Below are 15,732 nucleotides of genomic sequence, written 5' to 3'. Positions count from 1 at the left end.
ATTCAATGTAATAGGTGTTAAGATAATTGCAGCTCGTGTGTATGAAGATGCAAGTTTACGTAAGGGTGAGGCATGTAAGTGGGTACACTTGTAGAGGCTGTAATTATACAGTATCGTGAGATAGTGGGGGGGATGAGGGTGAGACGTCAAGGAGAACTCAGACTCCGTACGAGCAATTGCAAGTGTATACGTCCTTGGCCAGTCACATTAGTGTCATATCTACTGTGTGGCGCACAGGGGTTAATGTGACAGGCAGCATCCATGTGATATCGTATACCCCGTCCTCTTGGTAAGTTGGCATATACAATTTGCAAAAATGACGATCAGGGCAATAATTTATTCTTTCATGATTCATACAGTGTCACTACTTTTGAAGTATAAAAGAACTCATTCCGAAGCACAAAAGAATACTTGTATACCCTACTCTAAACACCGCATATATCCTGATTATGCTCGTATGTATGAATTTATTGAACCATAATAAAGATACTTCCAACTCTATTCAAAGTTTCAAATAGTACAAGCTGCTAAAATCTTCGTCAATTCCTATACACAATTTGTGTTGTACAATATATTCCATTAGAAGGCACATTTCCTTCATTAAGAATGCAAATAAACTATTCACTTAACAGTTGATTCAATTCAAACATTAATGGATTATAATGATTTCTGAGCCTGAGAAAAGGCTAGACCTAGACGAAACCAGAGCACTCGGTCGGTGTAATGACCTGAAAACACTTGTAGGTCTTCCCAGAGAAATGGTGGGAAGAAGATATAAGTGTGGGACCGCACAACCGACGACAAAGCAATCTATGGAACAATAAACAATCCCGCGTCACACCTTCTCTACTACCTCCGTCGAAAACATTGTCCAGCGGCGTGTTTCTAGTTCAAGTTCGTGTAACAACTTAGTTCAAGTCAAGGACATTAGTCACAATTTCATTGGGATTTTTCATTAAGAGGATAAAACTCGCATGTGTTTTATCAGCTTTGCGACCGCAAATAACAACACTACATGAATGTTATTATCGCTCGAAACTGTTCCGCTTCTATACTTACACAATCTAAATAACAATTTCTTCGAAACAGGACGATATTGGTTCTTCTCACTTAAACGGTTGATTGATTTTTCGAGATGGAGCTTAAAGTTTTCAGAAAGCCAAATAATAATTTTGCACACGATTTATTACAATACGTTGTACAAGTTGTATGGATTGAATGATTACTGTCCAAAACTTTTAAAGTCAAATGCATGACAGTAAACTAATTCAAAAGGACAATGTATTGCAAGCTACATTGATAGGGTTATTATAAAACCCTAGAATTCAATGTACACATATGTAACACTCAGCGGCGATAACAAAGACACGATAAAACTATATATCATAATGTTTGAATAGTATATTCAAAAGAGTTTATCTTCTCCAACTCAAAGTCCACAAGTACATCATAGATGGCGATGAACGATATGGGTGTTGGACCGGACAAACAAAGACGACAAAGCTATATAAGAAACGATAAACAATCCCTGTGCACACCCCTTCTACTGGCATTACCAAAAACATCGACCCGTTATCGATAAGGTATCTATTGCTAAAACATCGACCCGTTAACGCTAAGGTATATTTTACAAAAACATCGACCAGTTAACGATAAGGTATCTATTGCCAAAACATCGACCCGTTAACGCTAAGGTATCTTTTACCAAAAACATCGACCCGTTAACGCTAAGGTGTCTATTACCAAAAACATCGGCCCGTTAACGATAAGGTATCTATTGCTAAAACATCTAACCGTTAACGCTAAGGTATCTTTTACCAAAAACATCGATCCGTTAACGCTAAGGTATCTACTGACCGCTGGAGATACGTGACATAAATCAACGACCATGGTAGCTCAGAAGTAGTTCATGTCAGAGCTGTTGGTAAGACGTAATTACTAAAATAGAACAAAAACTATTATAATTAATATTGCCTGTGGTTTTATTTAAACCACTACGGTACCTAAAAAATGCCATAAACCTTTACCAAAAATGCCAACTCGAGCAAACACCGTCGTTAACGAGACGACGATAAACGACAGTCTTCATGTCTCCGTTAAGACACAAACGTGTGCTAGCTGTTAAGCTGTCTTCTCGAGTCTATTTATACATTGTCGCCTTCCTAGCGACTTGTTAACTGTGCTGGGACATAGACGTTACAATGTTGCTTGCCACACCACACCACTGTAGTCATATGGGTCATTTTAAGACGTATCCTTCTCCGAACAATGCGAAAGGCTTCTGGGGTATGCTCCAGAATTTCGATGACCAGAACTAATTCCTCGAAGTGATATTGGAGTTCGACTGACACACCACTCCCTGTAAACCCAAGCCAGACCCCCTGCCGGTGCGGGAGAGGCTGGATGAGGCAACTACAGTTTCACCTGCGGCTCCTGACGCAACAATGACGTCACTCGATGACTGAATGCAGGTTCTGGCCTTGTGATTCAGCAGACTCCTGGCATCGGTCCTTTTTATTGTATTGGCACAGACACAGACCATCACTATAGGAAAGGCATTTTAAAAATGATTATATAAATATAGAAGCGAGTAAACACTTCTAATAGACATGACTTACTACAGCCTCTGAGTACTGACACTGACTGTCACTTTTATTCTAGCAAGTTTGAACAAACTGTACTCCTATCTCCAAACACACTAATTAATCTAGTAAACTACAGCTGGTAATAGGTTAGCCCTAGTAATGACGGTAAGTTTTCCCGTAAGCCGAGAGCAGGAATAAAGTTTGCGAGAGGAGACGAGATGTTTGTAGCCATAACTGGGGAAGTGGACAAGTTTTAACCTCTGATGTGCCCTGCCAATCTGGTTAATAACTCGGCGTGGAGGCCCGCTGCTACTCACACAAAAGTGGCAGACCACCGCGAATACCGCGATGGCAAGTAAAACAACTTCACTTTGATATTTTCAAGTTTGCAGACATCTTCCAAAGCTTGCAGCATTAAATTTTGCCGTAAACTTTTTATCCTACAACGTTTCTTTTTCAGCGCCTCCAGTTTGAGTAAACCTAGGTCTTTTAAGTAATAAAATATTTTAAATGTGTGTGTCTGTTACCTTTTTCCAGATCAAATTGCAACTATGTCTGATACGTTATAATTATTACATTAAATAATTTCTTAACTTTATTTATCTAAAAAGAGCATTGGCTATATTTGACTGGCTATAAAAAGATTTTCAATACTTTCTAGAGTATTTCCTGATAACGGCGGAGGAAAGAATTACAATTACACTTAATTTTGCACCAATAATCATATTTCTAACGAATAGAACTAATAACTTCTGTACTTTAAAAAGCACATTGTGCTGTTCATAGTAGGTTTTGTGCATAATTGATTTAAATTAGAAATACTTGCAAACACAAATTGTAACCATCCTGCATGTAAATCAAAACTGTTTAAAATAAGTAGAATAACTTAAATAATAAAACCCAATTAACCCGATATAGTTGCTGAGTACTATAGATATAATATACCGTATTCACTTGGATCTAATATTTTGATTTAATTGGCCTATTTAAAAGTGTACAACCATATCAAAAAATATTCAATTTCATCAGAGTATACTTTAAGATTATATTATATTAATGCAATCCGCGTTAATTGCATTAAAGCAATAATGCATCTGAACGTAATGGTGTTTTTTATTACGGTACACACAAAACACCACGAAAATTTTCTAAAGTTTAAACTTTTTGATTACAAATCCGCTGTAACAACCATGTAAACAAATTCCTCTTCAAGAAGGTCTCATTCAGAAAGCTTTTTTTATGATAACCATGAGCACACGCCCTGTTGCCACATCTTGGAGACGCTGAGGTCGTTCCATATGGGTAGCGGCATCAGCTGCACGAGCGTCAACACTAGCAGCTTTGTCAGCGACATCTGCTTCCCGTCAACAGACTGGTGTTTCATATCAGAGCCTGTGCTTGCACAGCGACTTGCACTTGATTCCTAGCACACGCATGCCTTGTCTGCTTCCGACAACCGATACCCGTGTGCCTCAACCTGCTCGCGTCCAACTATTGCAGACGTACGGTCGGTGGTTCGGTTACTTGCAGGAAATCTTACTTGGCAAATCATATAGGTACTATACTAGCTATAACTGAATGTGTAACAGTCGTGTGAGAATAGATATAGTGTGAATACCGCACTCTGGGCTGTTACGGGTGTAGGCAATAATAAACTTCTGAGCAACATAGAATCACTTTTATAATGGATATTGAATAAGATGACAACGTTCTGTTATATTCTGAGAGTGTAATTACAAATACTTGAATTTTGCTTTTTTGGATTAATATGTTAAAAAATAGCTCTAACTAAATAAAATACCTTATAACAGAATATAATCAACAATAACGATTGATTTTACCTACAACTTTTGCTCGGCCGTGTTGAATACCATGCTGCCAAATGAGAAAATATTCGCTCTCTAAGCCACTGAAAATCATAAAATCAGACGACGTTTGTTTACATTGGAAGTTTTTTACAAAAGAAATGTTTAATGCAAGACGACTGGAATTGTCATTTGGTACAGTTGTTCTGGAGTTGGGGGTTTGAGCATAATCGCAAACCAGGATATATTGAAGTGGGGATTTCTGAGACTCCTAACAATCGTTTTTTCGACATTGAGTTCATTTAAAGCGTTCAGATAAAAATATATGGAATTTGTCACTTAAAACTGAATTTCTGTGATGCTACTCCGGAACGCTTACGAACAGAACATTAAGAAACAGAATATTTTTGCTGTCAATAAGTCTTGCTTTTTTGTATACTGAATCCTACTCATATTTGGCTTAAGATACACGTTTCAGATAAGTTGACTTTTCAAATAAACAAATTTTTCATTGCGATTCGATTCGTCTACAACTGATAAATATATTCACGATTCAAGCATTATTACAAAAAAATGTTATTTTAAAGTTATATATTTACAACTCCAATATATAATTTACTTGTTATTCTTAGAACAAAAAGTGTGAAAACTATCAAGTATGAATACCGAAGTTGTGAGGTTTCCGCTGAACATTTGCAACCCACTTTTGTGGCGCAGTGTAAAAACTACTACCTAACTATAAATCAATGAAAACTTATCTAACATTGACCTTCTTATCTCCAATAAACAAGATAACGAAAATTATTATTATATGATGAGGGGAATTTTTTATAAACCTGTGGTGCATTCTTTAGCTCTTCAATTAATTATGTAACAGTGTTACTTTAAACATGTTTAAATATAATATCATACGAAATTAGAGTAGTTGTTAGTCCGCTTTAACTTTTGCTAAATTATGACTAATAATTTTAGTAGATGACGCTTTAACCAAGACAACTTCTAATTATCTCTACCTCACTAACAAGTCTTCCATAAAACTTTAAGACTGCTTTCTTTGATCTAGGGTCAAGTACAGTTCTGTTAGCTACTTTGAAATATATACATTAAACACGCCTTCACCCTTTTATGGACTCTTAAACGTACCTTTACTAAAGATAAAGGTAACGGTCATACCCCGAGATATTATCATCATGTTTAAGTAATTATTCTTTTTCTATTCAAAGTCCATATTCAATAATGTGGAGGTATATATACTATGTAATTCCCAAACATATAAAGTACTTTGATTATCGTTTTAAAAGAACAATCGTAAGGCTGATCCGAGGGAATTTCTAGTAAGACACAAAAAGTATCTAGCACATAGATAATTAATGAATGGTCAATCAAACAAAACAAAACATTTCTAGTGCTGTGGGTAGTACAATTCCCAATGAAAGTAAACACGGGTACTCCCTGAACAATTTTTCTCACATGTAAATTTTTATAGAATTTGAAACTAGATTGGCGCAAAAACAATATGTTAAAATAGAGAAGAGTACCATTTTCTCACTTCAACAGTAATAGGAATGCTTACCTTGAACAATTGTATTGCTGGTAAATAAATTGCAACTTTGTAGCGCAAATATTTTTCACAGTTGAAAACGACTTTTAATAAGCTTCCAGATTTAAGGTAATGAATAACATTTAATGTAATGCTTTTATTGGAAATGTACAGTAAATACAACATAGTAATTAATTGAATTATTCATAGTAAATGTCCTTCACTAATAGCAGTTACCATTGTAACATCCAAAAGTTACGAAAATTAAATAAACTTCTATATCACATAACACAACACTTTTTTATACTGTTTGCTATTATCTTTCCATTGCTTCCATGAAAATTAGAGATTATCAGTGAATAGTATTAGTTTCATATTTGGAAGCACAGAGTCAACTTTATAAGAAATAAATTTGAATATGAACATTTTCAGTTAATTTACTACATTCACTTGATTTGATATCCAATTACAAAAATGACGTATGTAATATATATATTGATAAAAACATTAACAAAACCAGAATTGACTTACCAGTACAGTTTTACACATCCGTTCTTTGTCCTCGATATTTAAAACTAAATTAATGAATAGTATATCACATAAACAGAAAACACATCAGAAACAACCTTACAACAAATCAATCTTGATACTTAAACGAGTATTAAATTCAGTACTCACACAAAGTTCAAACAAACCGAATACCAAACGTATCGAATAAACTAAAAACCTAACACGAGCAAAACACTAGGTCACAATGACAAAAAACAACTAACAAATATAAAGAAACATTGTCATTCAACTAGGGCAATAATAATCTAAACAGCATTTAGTTACGAGAGAGAACATGGTAAAAGCGAGTACAAAAAAAGAATGGAAGAGTTTGAAGAGAAATGGTGGATGGTGTTAAAGAGGCATCTAAGTCACTACGTTACAAGCAGTGTGACGGAAGACGAGAGAGTGAAGATAGAGACAGAGAGAGACAGACAGGTAGAGATAGAGATAGAGAAAGATACGATGGATTAGCTAGACAGAGCGTTACGATGAGACTTGAGACCTGAAAGCAAGACCAAACATGTCAAGTCTTACCAGCCGTGGCCGGGTGAGCGCCGCGTGCTAGGCCCAACTGAAAACCAAAACAACTGTTAACATTTGGCTAAGCACTCATCACAAGTATTCAGAGTACATTTATAACACAAGTGGCAATAGAGTTATAGCGATCTCGGTGATGGTCCACATGACGTATATTATCGCCATCTCCCAGACACTTTGGGTCACCGAATGTGCCGTAAACCTCACAACTAATGTTGTCAGTTATAATCTTCGTGCCGTGATATATTTAGATGCAGGATGGTAGCCGGCCGGGCAGCCGGTAGCTCCTCCAAAACTTCTTCGAATCGATATACATATGTTATATCTTGGTTTAAAAATTCAGAGTTTTTGTTGCTATTGCTGTAAATTGTCTTAAAACGATACATTAGGTCTTCAGTGGTTTAATCTCTTCATTGTCCAATACATAAATCAATGGTAAATTCTTAGTCTTCTATGGTAAATCAATAGCCTAAGAAAGTAAAAATAAAGCCGGAAGCCGTCTTCGTATACGGTTACGAGGACCTTGACTCTCGTAAATTACACACTCGCCATCTTGATATTGTTGAAGATTATGGATTCTAAAAACTTATCACATCTAGGCACTACATACTTAAGGAATGCAATAGACTGTACATTATGATCATAAAAGCTTTGAACAACCACGCAATGAAAAGATATGACAAAATTTTAGCTTTTTAATGGTGCATTTAAAATAAGTTTCATCTTTTTGTTTTATTACATTATAGTTAATATGAATCTTTTACGATTGTATACCACTTTAAGTAGTATATTTTGTTTAAATACCGGTACAATAGCTATCTTATAACAATCTATAGTAAAATAATGAACCCCGGCAGTTGGATAAAATTATGTACTTGAACTTTCGTACAGAATGAAAAATTGTGGTCATCCCACCACATATCTAACTAAAATGTACAATTTTGGATTTGTTTACGTATTGCTTTCCCTGTATGTGGGAAACAACCGAGAGGTTTGAGGTGGTCCTTCACAAGGTGACCCATCAATCGAAAAATACAAAAACAAAATGAAAAGCCACTTTAAAAACTCACACACATTTATTTTAATTTTTAATTTGTGTTTTGCGATTTGGGTTTGAAAAACAAGCACAAAAATATTTGGCAAAAAATGTATAGTAATTGTAACATGAGTTTGAGTATAAAAACGATCATATCCAGAAAGAAGCATTTACTTTATTTTGTAGTTACTAAAAAGACTTCGAAGTTTAAAATTTAGAGTAAAATATACTCTTCATTAAAACGCAGTATTTTCGTATAAGGATATATAAAACATGTTTAAAATGTTACTGTATTTCTTTTTAGTGTTATAAGGCTACCGTTTTTTTGGTATATAGATGTTGTCACTTAAACATTACAAGAAAGATACTGAAATCAAAGTTACTCCAACATGAATTTCAAGTAGTGTACACAAAATTACCAGAATATTTTAATTAATTTTTTATGGGACAGTAATAGGCATTATGATTGTTTTTTTATTATTATTTATTTTTTTTATTTTGTTTGAAAAATTATTCAATCAGAAAATTTGGTTTAAGTGTGAGTAATGCATGAGTAGTTTAATTAGACGTGGTAGATTCGTTAAGTAAACAAAGCTAACATTATCCAGTACGAGTTAAGTGCGTTAAGAAGTCGTCAAACACAGAGACAATCATCAATCTCTGTCCCTGACAACAAGCTACGTAGTTATACTGTAGTTGTAAACGTAAACAACCGACGTTACTACTGCCTCCGTGGTTACTCCCCACTCACAGCTGGTGTATCGTATAACACCTCCAGATATATTTAAACTGCGAGGGATAATCATTTTACAGTTTCGCGGGGTACGTCTAAATACGACACATCAACTCCTTTATATACTACAAACTCATATACAAGAAACTCATGTGGGATCTCCGCCACACACTTGAGAATACGCAAGCGATCCAAGTTATATATTTGGAATATTTTATGTAAACAAAAACTGTAGATTACAACTTGATGGAAATAAACACTGGGATTATATCCACAACGAAAAGTGGGAAGCAGTTTATCAGGTTTGATTGTGGTTTGATGTATTTTTAATTTGTTCCGTATTTGAATTTAGTTGACAAACGTACGATGGGTGTAGCGAGATGGCCGGCCGGTCGATTCCCACGTATGGCGACGGCCCACTTATTTGTACAGCCGAACTAAGCAGTCTGTGAAAGAATATGGACACAAATCGTTAATCTGGTATTTTTCAAGTTTCACAGACAGATAATTATTTAATTGTTAAGGACTCGAGGCTCTTTTTAAAAATATTGTCCTTATCTGTCTGTCAGTTTGTTCGATAACCCTTTATGGAAAGGTCCTAGAGACCTGAAACATGACACATAGCAATCATACTTGTTGATCCAAGGAAGAACGTTATCAATTTTGGGGCCATAAGGTCAAAAGTTAGCAACGTTGGAATTAATCCGGGAAAAGGTTACACTCAGTTCGGTAGGCATGTTACTCTTTGTCCGGCCTCCAAATTCGTATCGGTTCATTTTGACCCATTACGTATAATGACATTAGAACACTGGACAATAAACAAACCATTGAAAGTTTCTTTGCATTAATTGCAGGCTGGGTTATCTAAACAAATTATACTAGGTTTCTAATTTTGGCTAAATTACGCACCAGTGTTTAAGCAAACTACTTTTGATCATTCTTTCGTCCTAAAGACTGTATTCCCTCTAGAATATTCTCACGAACGTTAAAGGAAGTGGTTTAATCATTTCTTTTCTCTGAACCATTTACATAACTCTCGGGATATCCAAAGAGTACATGGTCACTTCTCGACTTTAATTACTTTCATACACGAACCCTATTAACCTAAAAAATCTCTGGATAAATGTGACTCGATGAATTATTTTCCCCATGATGATGTTTTATTTTTTTTTTTTTCAAAATAAACCGTGAGACCGGATATGTTCTCAGTGAGACAGGATGTAACCTTCTGTCTCAAATACTGAGCGTTCTTCTGGTTGTTTGTTACTGGAACTTACAACAAACTAAATTGATATGTTTTAAACATGCTACGCCATAGTCATTTTCCTCATGATGTTGAGTGAAGTGGCATAAGTTGGTTCTACGAATTTTGTAAACTATTCAGAGAACGTGTACCGGAAATGTCCTCCGTGAGAGAGGAATATAAATTTATACTCCAAAAGCTGTTCTTTGTCCTGTGAAAGGCTGAGCGTGCTTTTGGTTTGTTTGCTGTTTGCTGGAACTTCAAGTCAACAGACCACTTAAAGCAAGAATACTGAATGCATAATACAAATTTCATAAATGTACGTTTGAAACCACTGTATGATAGTAAAGCACAGAAGTAAAATCAAGATAACTTTCAGATTTCATTCAGACACGATAACTATCATTAAGAGACGTCGTATACGTCTAAAATCAATTCCTGAACAAACGTAATTTTAGTCATCATTGTTGTTGTGTATTAACGACAGTCGATATTGCCATAATTCGTGACAGCTGATTAACAATGAATTATAAGCAATCAACTGTACATAATTAATAGCAAGTAAATAAGCAATCCTGTTCCTGTTCAGTGTAATAAACATACAATTTGACCCTTACAAGACCACCAACGACTTCGTGGCCAAATACTCTCTAGCCCAGAACAGAGAAATTTCACTATAACGCCTGCTCAAAGCGCAATTCGGCGGTCAAACCACAGACAAAAAAAAGGAATCGGGGTGGCCCATTCACGCATGGCGACAGCTTACTTTCAATCTTATTTGTAGGCAAACTACACACATTTTGATTCAGGTACTTTCCAACAACTTTTTCTGACAAAAATCGCATGCTCAATCAAACAAAAACTATCTCATTTAAGGACGTATTGATATGCTGTAGCCAAGAAAGCGTTTCTTAATACGTTTGTAGCTTATTCCAATAAAAATTAATAATAACTGCACTCTATAAACTTCTATTTGTAACGAAAGATTCTTCTGTATGTTGATGTTGATGAAATATGACGTATTGAAAATGGGCGGCAGTTTTGTAGGTTGGTTTAACATTATCACTGATAAAAAAGGGGCGTGGTTTGGCCTCAACTTCTGTAATGACTCATTCCCAGGAATTCCCTGACTATTTCATTCCTTGGTATGTGGGTCAAACGTACAAAATTAACATACCTAGCCCAAAACTAGCGGTCCTAGATACTAAACTCCAGTGAGACATCTGGGTTTGGATTGTCTCACTCACCGTTGTCCATTTACACGGTGATGGATCATCAAAGGTCTCGATCATCAAATCGAATCTCGAATTTAGATTGCACGTTAAAACAACATGTTTACATGTCATCGGGATCTTCACATGTATATTCATTCTGAACCTAGCTTCCATTTAAAGCTTTTCAGATTCCCTCACTATTGTACGGTGTGGGGAATTAGTAAATCACAGACATTCTTTAATTTAAAACTGAATTTACATGCTAGGTCATATTAGTATTGATACACACGACAAAACATATGACTATGTATCACATAACATAGTCGCGCTGTGGGCAGACACATTTTTATGATCATCTGAATGAGACAGGTATTATTATTTTGTTGCATTCTTCTAGGTCGAACATAAGCTTTTATAATTGAGTTACACGCCATAAACTAACTGAATTAAAACCATTATTTCCATATTTTTCTTTTACTTAATCAATTACAAGAATCGATAAACTAAAAGCGGAATACTCATACTCTACTGGACAATGGTACATGTCTATCCGTGTGTAACTTTTTCGTTACGTTGCGATCCTTTGATACTCAGTTGTGGCGGGATATTTTGAGCTACAATATTTTTGTGAACACAGCAATTTTTTTACATCATATTTAACGAGTTCGTGTGTCTCTGATCTCGTTTCGTCTCTTCTTGTTTCTAACGATTTACCTAACATTCACGAAACAATTCAGTTTAGTTGACTCGTTCTTCAGACTATGTAGTTGTACAAGCAATATAAACAATTTTTTCATTTGAAATTTTTAAAAGGTTCAACACATATTACTCGCGAACAGATTTCAACCCGGGTACATTTCTTCCTGGTTATACTTTTTTTCATACAAACTTTGCAACAACTTTATTTTATAAGAGGGTTATTTTACAGAGAAGAATTTTGGTACTAAGAATGTTAATACAGCAATATTCACCACGAAAACCTACAATGGAACGCTTCACTTTATTGCAACCATGTATACGCAGAATATATTAGTACAAAAAAGTTGTAGTAGTCTGCACTAGTACGCCTGGGACGTCTAAAAGAAGAATCCAAACCAAACCTTGTGATGAAATGACTGTATGATAGAGCACCTTGTTATTGTCACCACCATACACGTAATTGGGAATACCCTAGAGAGCGCCACGAGAATGTACAGGAACACAGTGAGCGCGCCGCCCGCCCTGGCACGGCTCGCGGTCGCCATGCTCCGACGGTCAAGGAAAATGGAACTAGTTGGTGAACAATTAATAGTAGTTAAACTTAGAGGCCCGCTGGTTGGCTCGTGTACAATTATCATCCGTTCACTGTGACTCTTACCACTTCTTGGTCGGTTTCCGGTAGAGACCTGTCGCTCAGGTTTTAAGGTGGAATTTTCCCACAACAAAGATTTCTTTAAGCATGTACTATATTACTATAAGACAGCAAATATCACCAACAAAGCCAGTTAAAAAAAATGTTTCATTAACTGCTAAGGTGTTTGTATAAAAAGAAAAGATTCAACTAAATATCACTAAGTTGCGACAGTTGTAGGCAGCCCGGATGAAACGGTTTGACCCCAGCTCTCGGCCCACACACATTTCCCTCGCACTATACCGGACTATCTCAACGCCTCGCTATCATCTAGGCAGACATTGCCAGCACTCCTCACACAGGAAGCATAGCGACCAGCTACAAACGTGTGGGTGTGGCATGGCGGGATGAGATGGGAGAGACACATGGACTGATGACACGGTTTGACCCCCAGCTCTCGGCCCACACACATTTCCCTCGCACTATACCGGACTATCTCAACGCGTCAGTATCATCTAGGCAGACATTGCCAGCACTCCTCACACAGGAAGCATAGCGACCAGCTACAGACGTGTGGGTGTGGCATGGCGGGATGAGATGGGAGAGACACATGGACTGATGACACGGTTTGACCCCCAGCTCTCGGCCCACACACACATTTCCCTCGCACTATACTGGACTATCTCAACGCGTCAGTATCATCTAGGCAGACATTGCCAGCACTCCTCACACAGGAAGCATAGCGACCAGCTACAGACGTGTGGGTGTGGCATGGCGGGATGAGATGGGAGAGACACATGGACTGATGACACGGTTTGACCCCCAGCTCTCGGCCCACACACATTTCCCTCGCACTATACCGGATTATCTCAACGCGTCAGTATCATCTAGGCAGACATTGCCAGCACTCCTCACACAGGAAGCATAGCGACCAGCTACAGACGTGTGGGTGTGGCATGGCGGGATGAGATGGGAGAGACACATGGACTGATGACACGGTTTGACCCCCAGCTCTCGGCCCACACACATTTCCCTCGCACTATACTGGATTATCTCAACGCGTCAGTATCATCTAGGCAGACATTGCCAGCACTCCTCACACAGGAAGCATAGCGACCAGCTACAGACGTGTGGGTGTGGCATGGCGGGATGAGATGGGAGAGACACATGGACTGATGATACGGTTTGACCCCCAGCTCTCGGCCCACACACATTTCCCTCGCACTATACTGGATTATCTCAACGCGTCAGTATCATCTAGGCAGACATTGCCAGCACTCCTCACACAGGAAGCATAGCGACCAGCTACAGACGTGTGGGTGTGGCATGGCGGGATGAGATGGGAGAGACACATGGACTGATGATACGGTTTGACCCCCAGCTCTCGGCCCACACACATTTCCCTCGCACTATACTGGACTATCTCAACGCGTCAGTATCATCTAGGCAGACATTGCCAGCACTCCTCACACAGGAAGCATAGCGACCAGCTACAGACGTGTGGGTGTGGCATGGCGGGATGAGATGGGAGAGACAGATGGACTGATGATACGGTTTGACCCCCAGCTCTCGGCCCACACACATTCCCCTCGCACTATACTGGACTATCTCAACGCCTCGGTACCGCCTAGGCAGTAATAGCCAGCACTCCTCAAGGAGCAGTACCACCACCAGCGACATACGTGTGGGTGTGGCGGCGGGATGAGATGGGAGAGACAGATGGACTGATGATACGGTTTGACCCCCAGCTCTCGGCCCACACACATTCCCCTCGCACTATACTGGACTATCTCAACGCCTCGGTACCGCCTAGGCAGTAATAGCCAGCACTCCTCAAGGAGCAGTACCACCAGCGACATACGTGTGGGTGGGGCGTGACGGGATGAGATGGGAGAGACAGATGGACTGATGATACGGTTTGACCCCCAGCTCTCGGCCCACACACATTCCCCTCGCACTATACTGGACTATCTCAACGCGTCAGTATCATCTAGGCAGACATTGCCAGCACTCCTCACACAGGAAGCATAGCGACCAGCTACAGACGTGTGGGTGTGGCATGGCGGGATGAGATGGGAGAGACAGATGGACTGATGACACGGTTTGACCCCCAGCTCTCGGCCCACACACATTCCCCTCGCACTATACTGGACTATCTCAACGCGTCAGTATCATCTAGGCAGACATTGCCAGCACTCCTCACACAGGAAGCATAGCGACCAGCCGTCTGTGGGGTGTGGCGTGACGGGATGAGATGGGAGAGACAGATGGACTGATGACACGGTTTGACCCCCAGCTCTCGGCCCACACACATTCCCCTCGCACTATACTGGACTATCTCAACGCCTCGGTACCGCCTAGGCAGTAATAGCCAGCACTCCTCAAGGAGCAGTACCACCAGCGACATACGTGTGGGTGGGGCGTGACGGGATGAGATGGGAGAGACAGATGGACTGATGACACGGTTTGACCCCCAGCTCTCGGCCCACACACATTCCCCTCGCACTATACTGGACTATCTCAACGCGTCAGTATCGTCTAGGCAGACATTGCCAGCACTCCTCACACAGGAAGCATAGCGACAGCCGTCTGTGGGTGTGGCGTAGCGGGATGAGATGGGAGAGACAGATGGACTGATGACACGGTTTGACCCCAGCTCTCGGCCCACACACATTCCCCTCGCACTATACTGGACTATCTCAACGCCTCGGTACCGCCTAGGCAGTAATAGCCAGCACTCCTCAAGGAGCAGTACCACCAGCGACAGACGTGTGGGTGGGGCGTGACGGGATGAGATGGGAGAGACAGATGGACTGATGACACGGTTTGACCCCCAGCTCTCGGCCCACACACATTCCCCTCGCACTATACTGGACTATCTCAACGCCTCGGTACCGCCTAGGCAGTAATAGCCAGCACTCCTCAAGGAGCAGTACCACTAGCGACAGACGTGTGGGTGGGGCGTGACGGGATGAGATGGGAGAGACAGATGGACTGATGACACGGTTTGACCCCCAGCTCTCGGCCCACACAGTCCCCTCTATCTGTACTGGACTACCTCAACATTCAGTACAGGCTTCATTGTTGCCGTCTTCACAATGTAAAACACTAACATAACGATGATGTACTGTAACAAACTACTCTTTTGATGTATATA

The 15,732-nt window shown here is 39.3% G+C and overlaps 1 protein-coding gene across 6 annotated transcripts in view; it reads right to left on the bottom strand.

The window, feature by feature from the left end:
• The window catches only part of LOC124360313 (polypyrimidine tract-binding protein 1), a 412,476-nt gene that overhangs the window by 381,977 nt on the left and 14,767 nt on the right, over positions 1–15,732 (bottom strand). For 5 of the 6 annotated variants that reach the window (XM_046813832.1, XM_046813879.1, XM_046813823.1 and 2 more), the window contains exon 2: positions 7,017–7,053. The exons of the other annotated variant lie outside the window; for it this stretch is intronic. The gene's annotated coding sequence lies outside the window, so the exon portion shown is untranslated. The remainder of the gene's footprint in view (positions 1–7,016; positions 7,054–15,732) is intronic. 6 annotated transcript variants of the gene reach the window in all.

Source organism: Homalodisca vitripennis, chromosome 1 (genome assembly GCF_021130785.1).
Source record: "Homalodisca vitripennis isolate AUS2020 chromosome 1, UT_GWSS_2.1, whole genome shotgun sequence".
Classification (NCBI taxonomy): Eukaryota; Metazoa; Arthropoda; class Insecta; order Hemiptera; family Cicadellidae; genus Homalodisca; species Homalodisca vitripennis.
The sequence above is the reverse complement of the archived record's forward strand: the minus strand, read 5'-3'. Positions and strand labels throughout refer to the sequence as shown.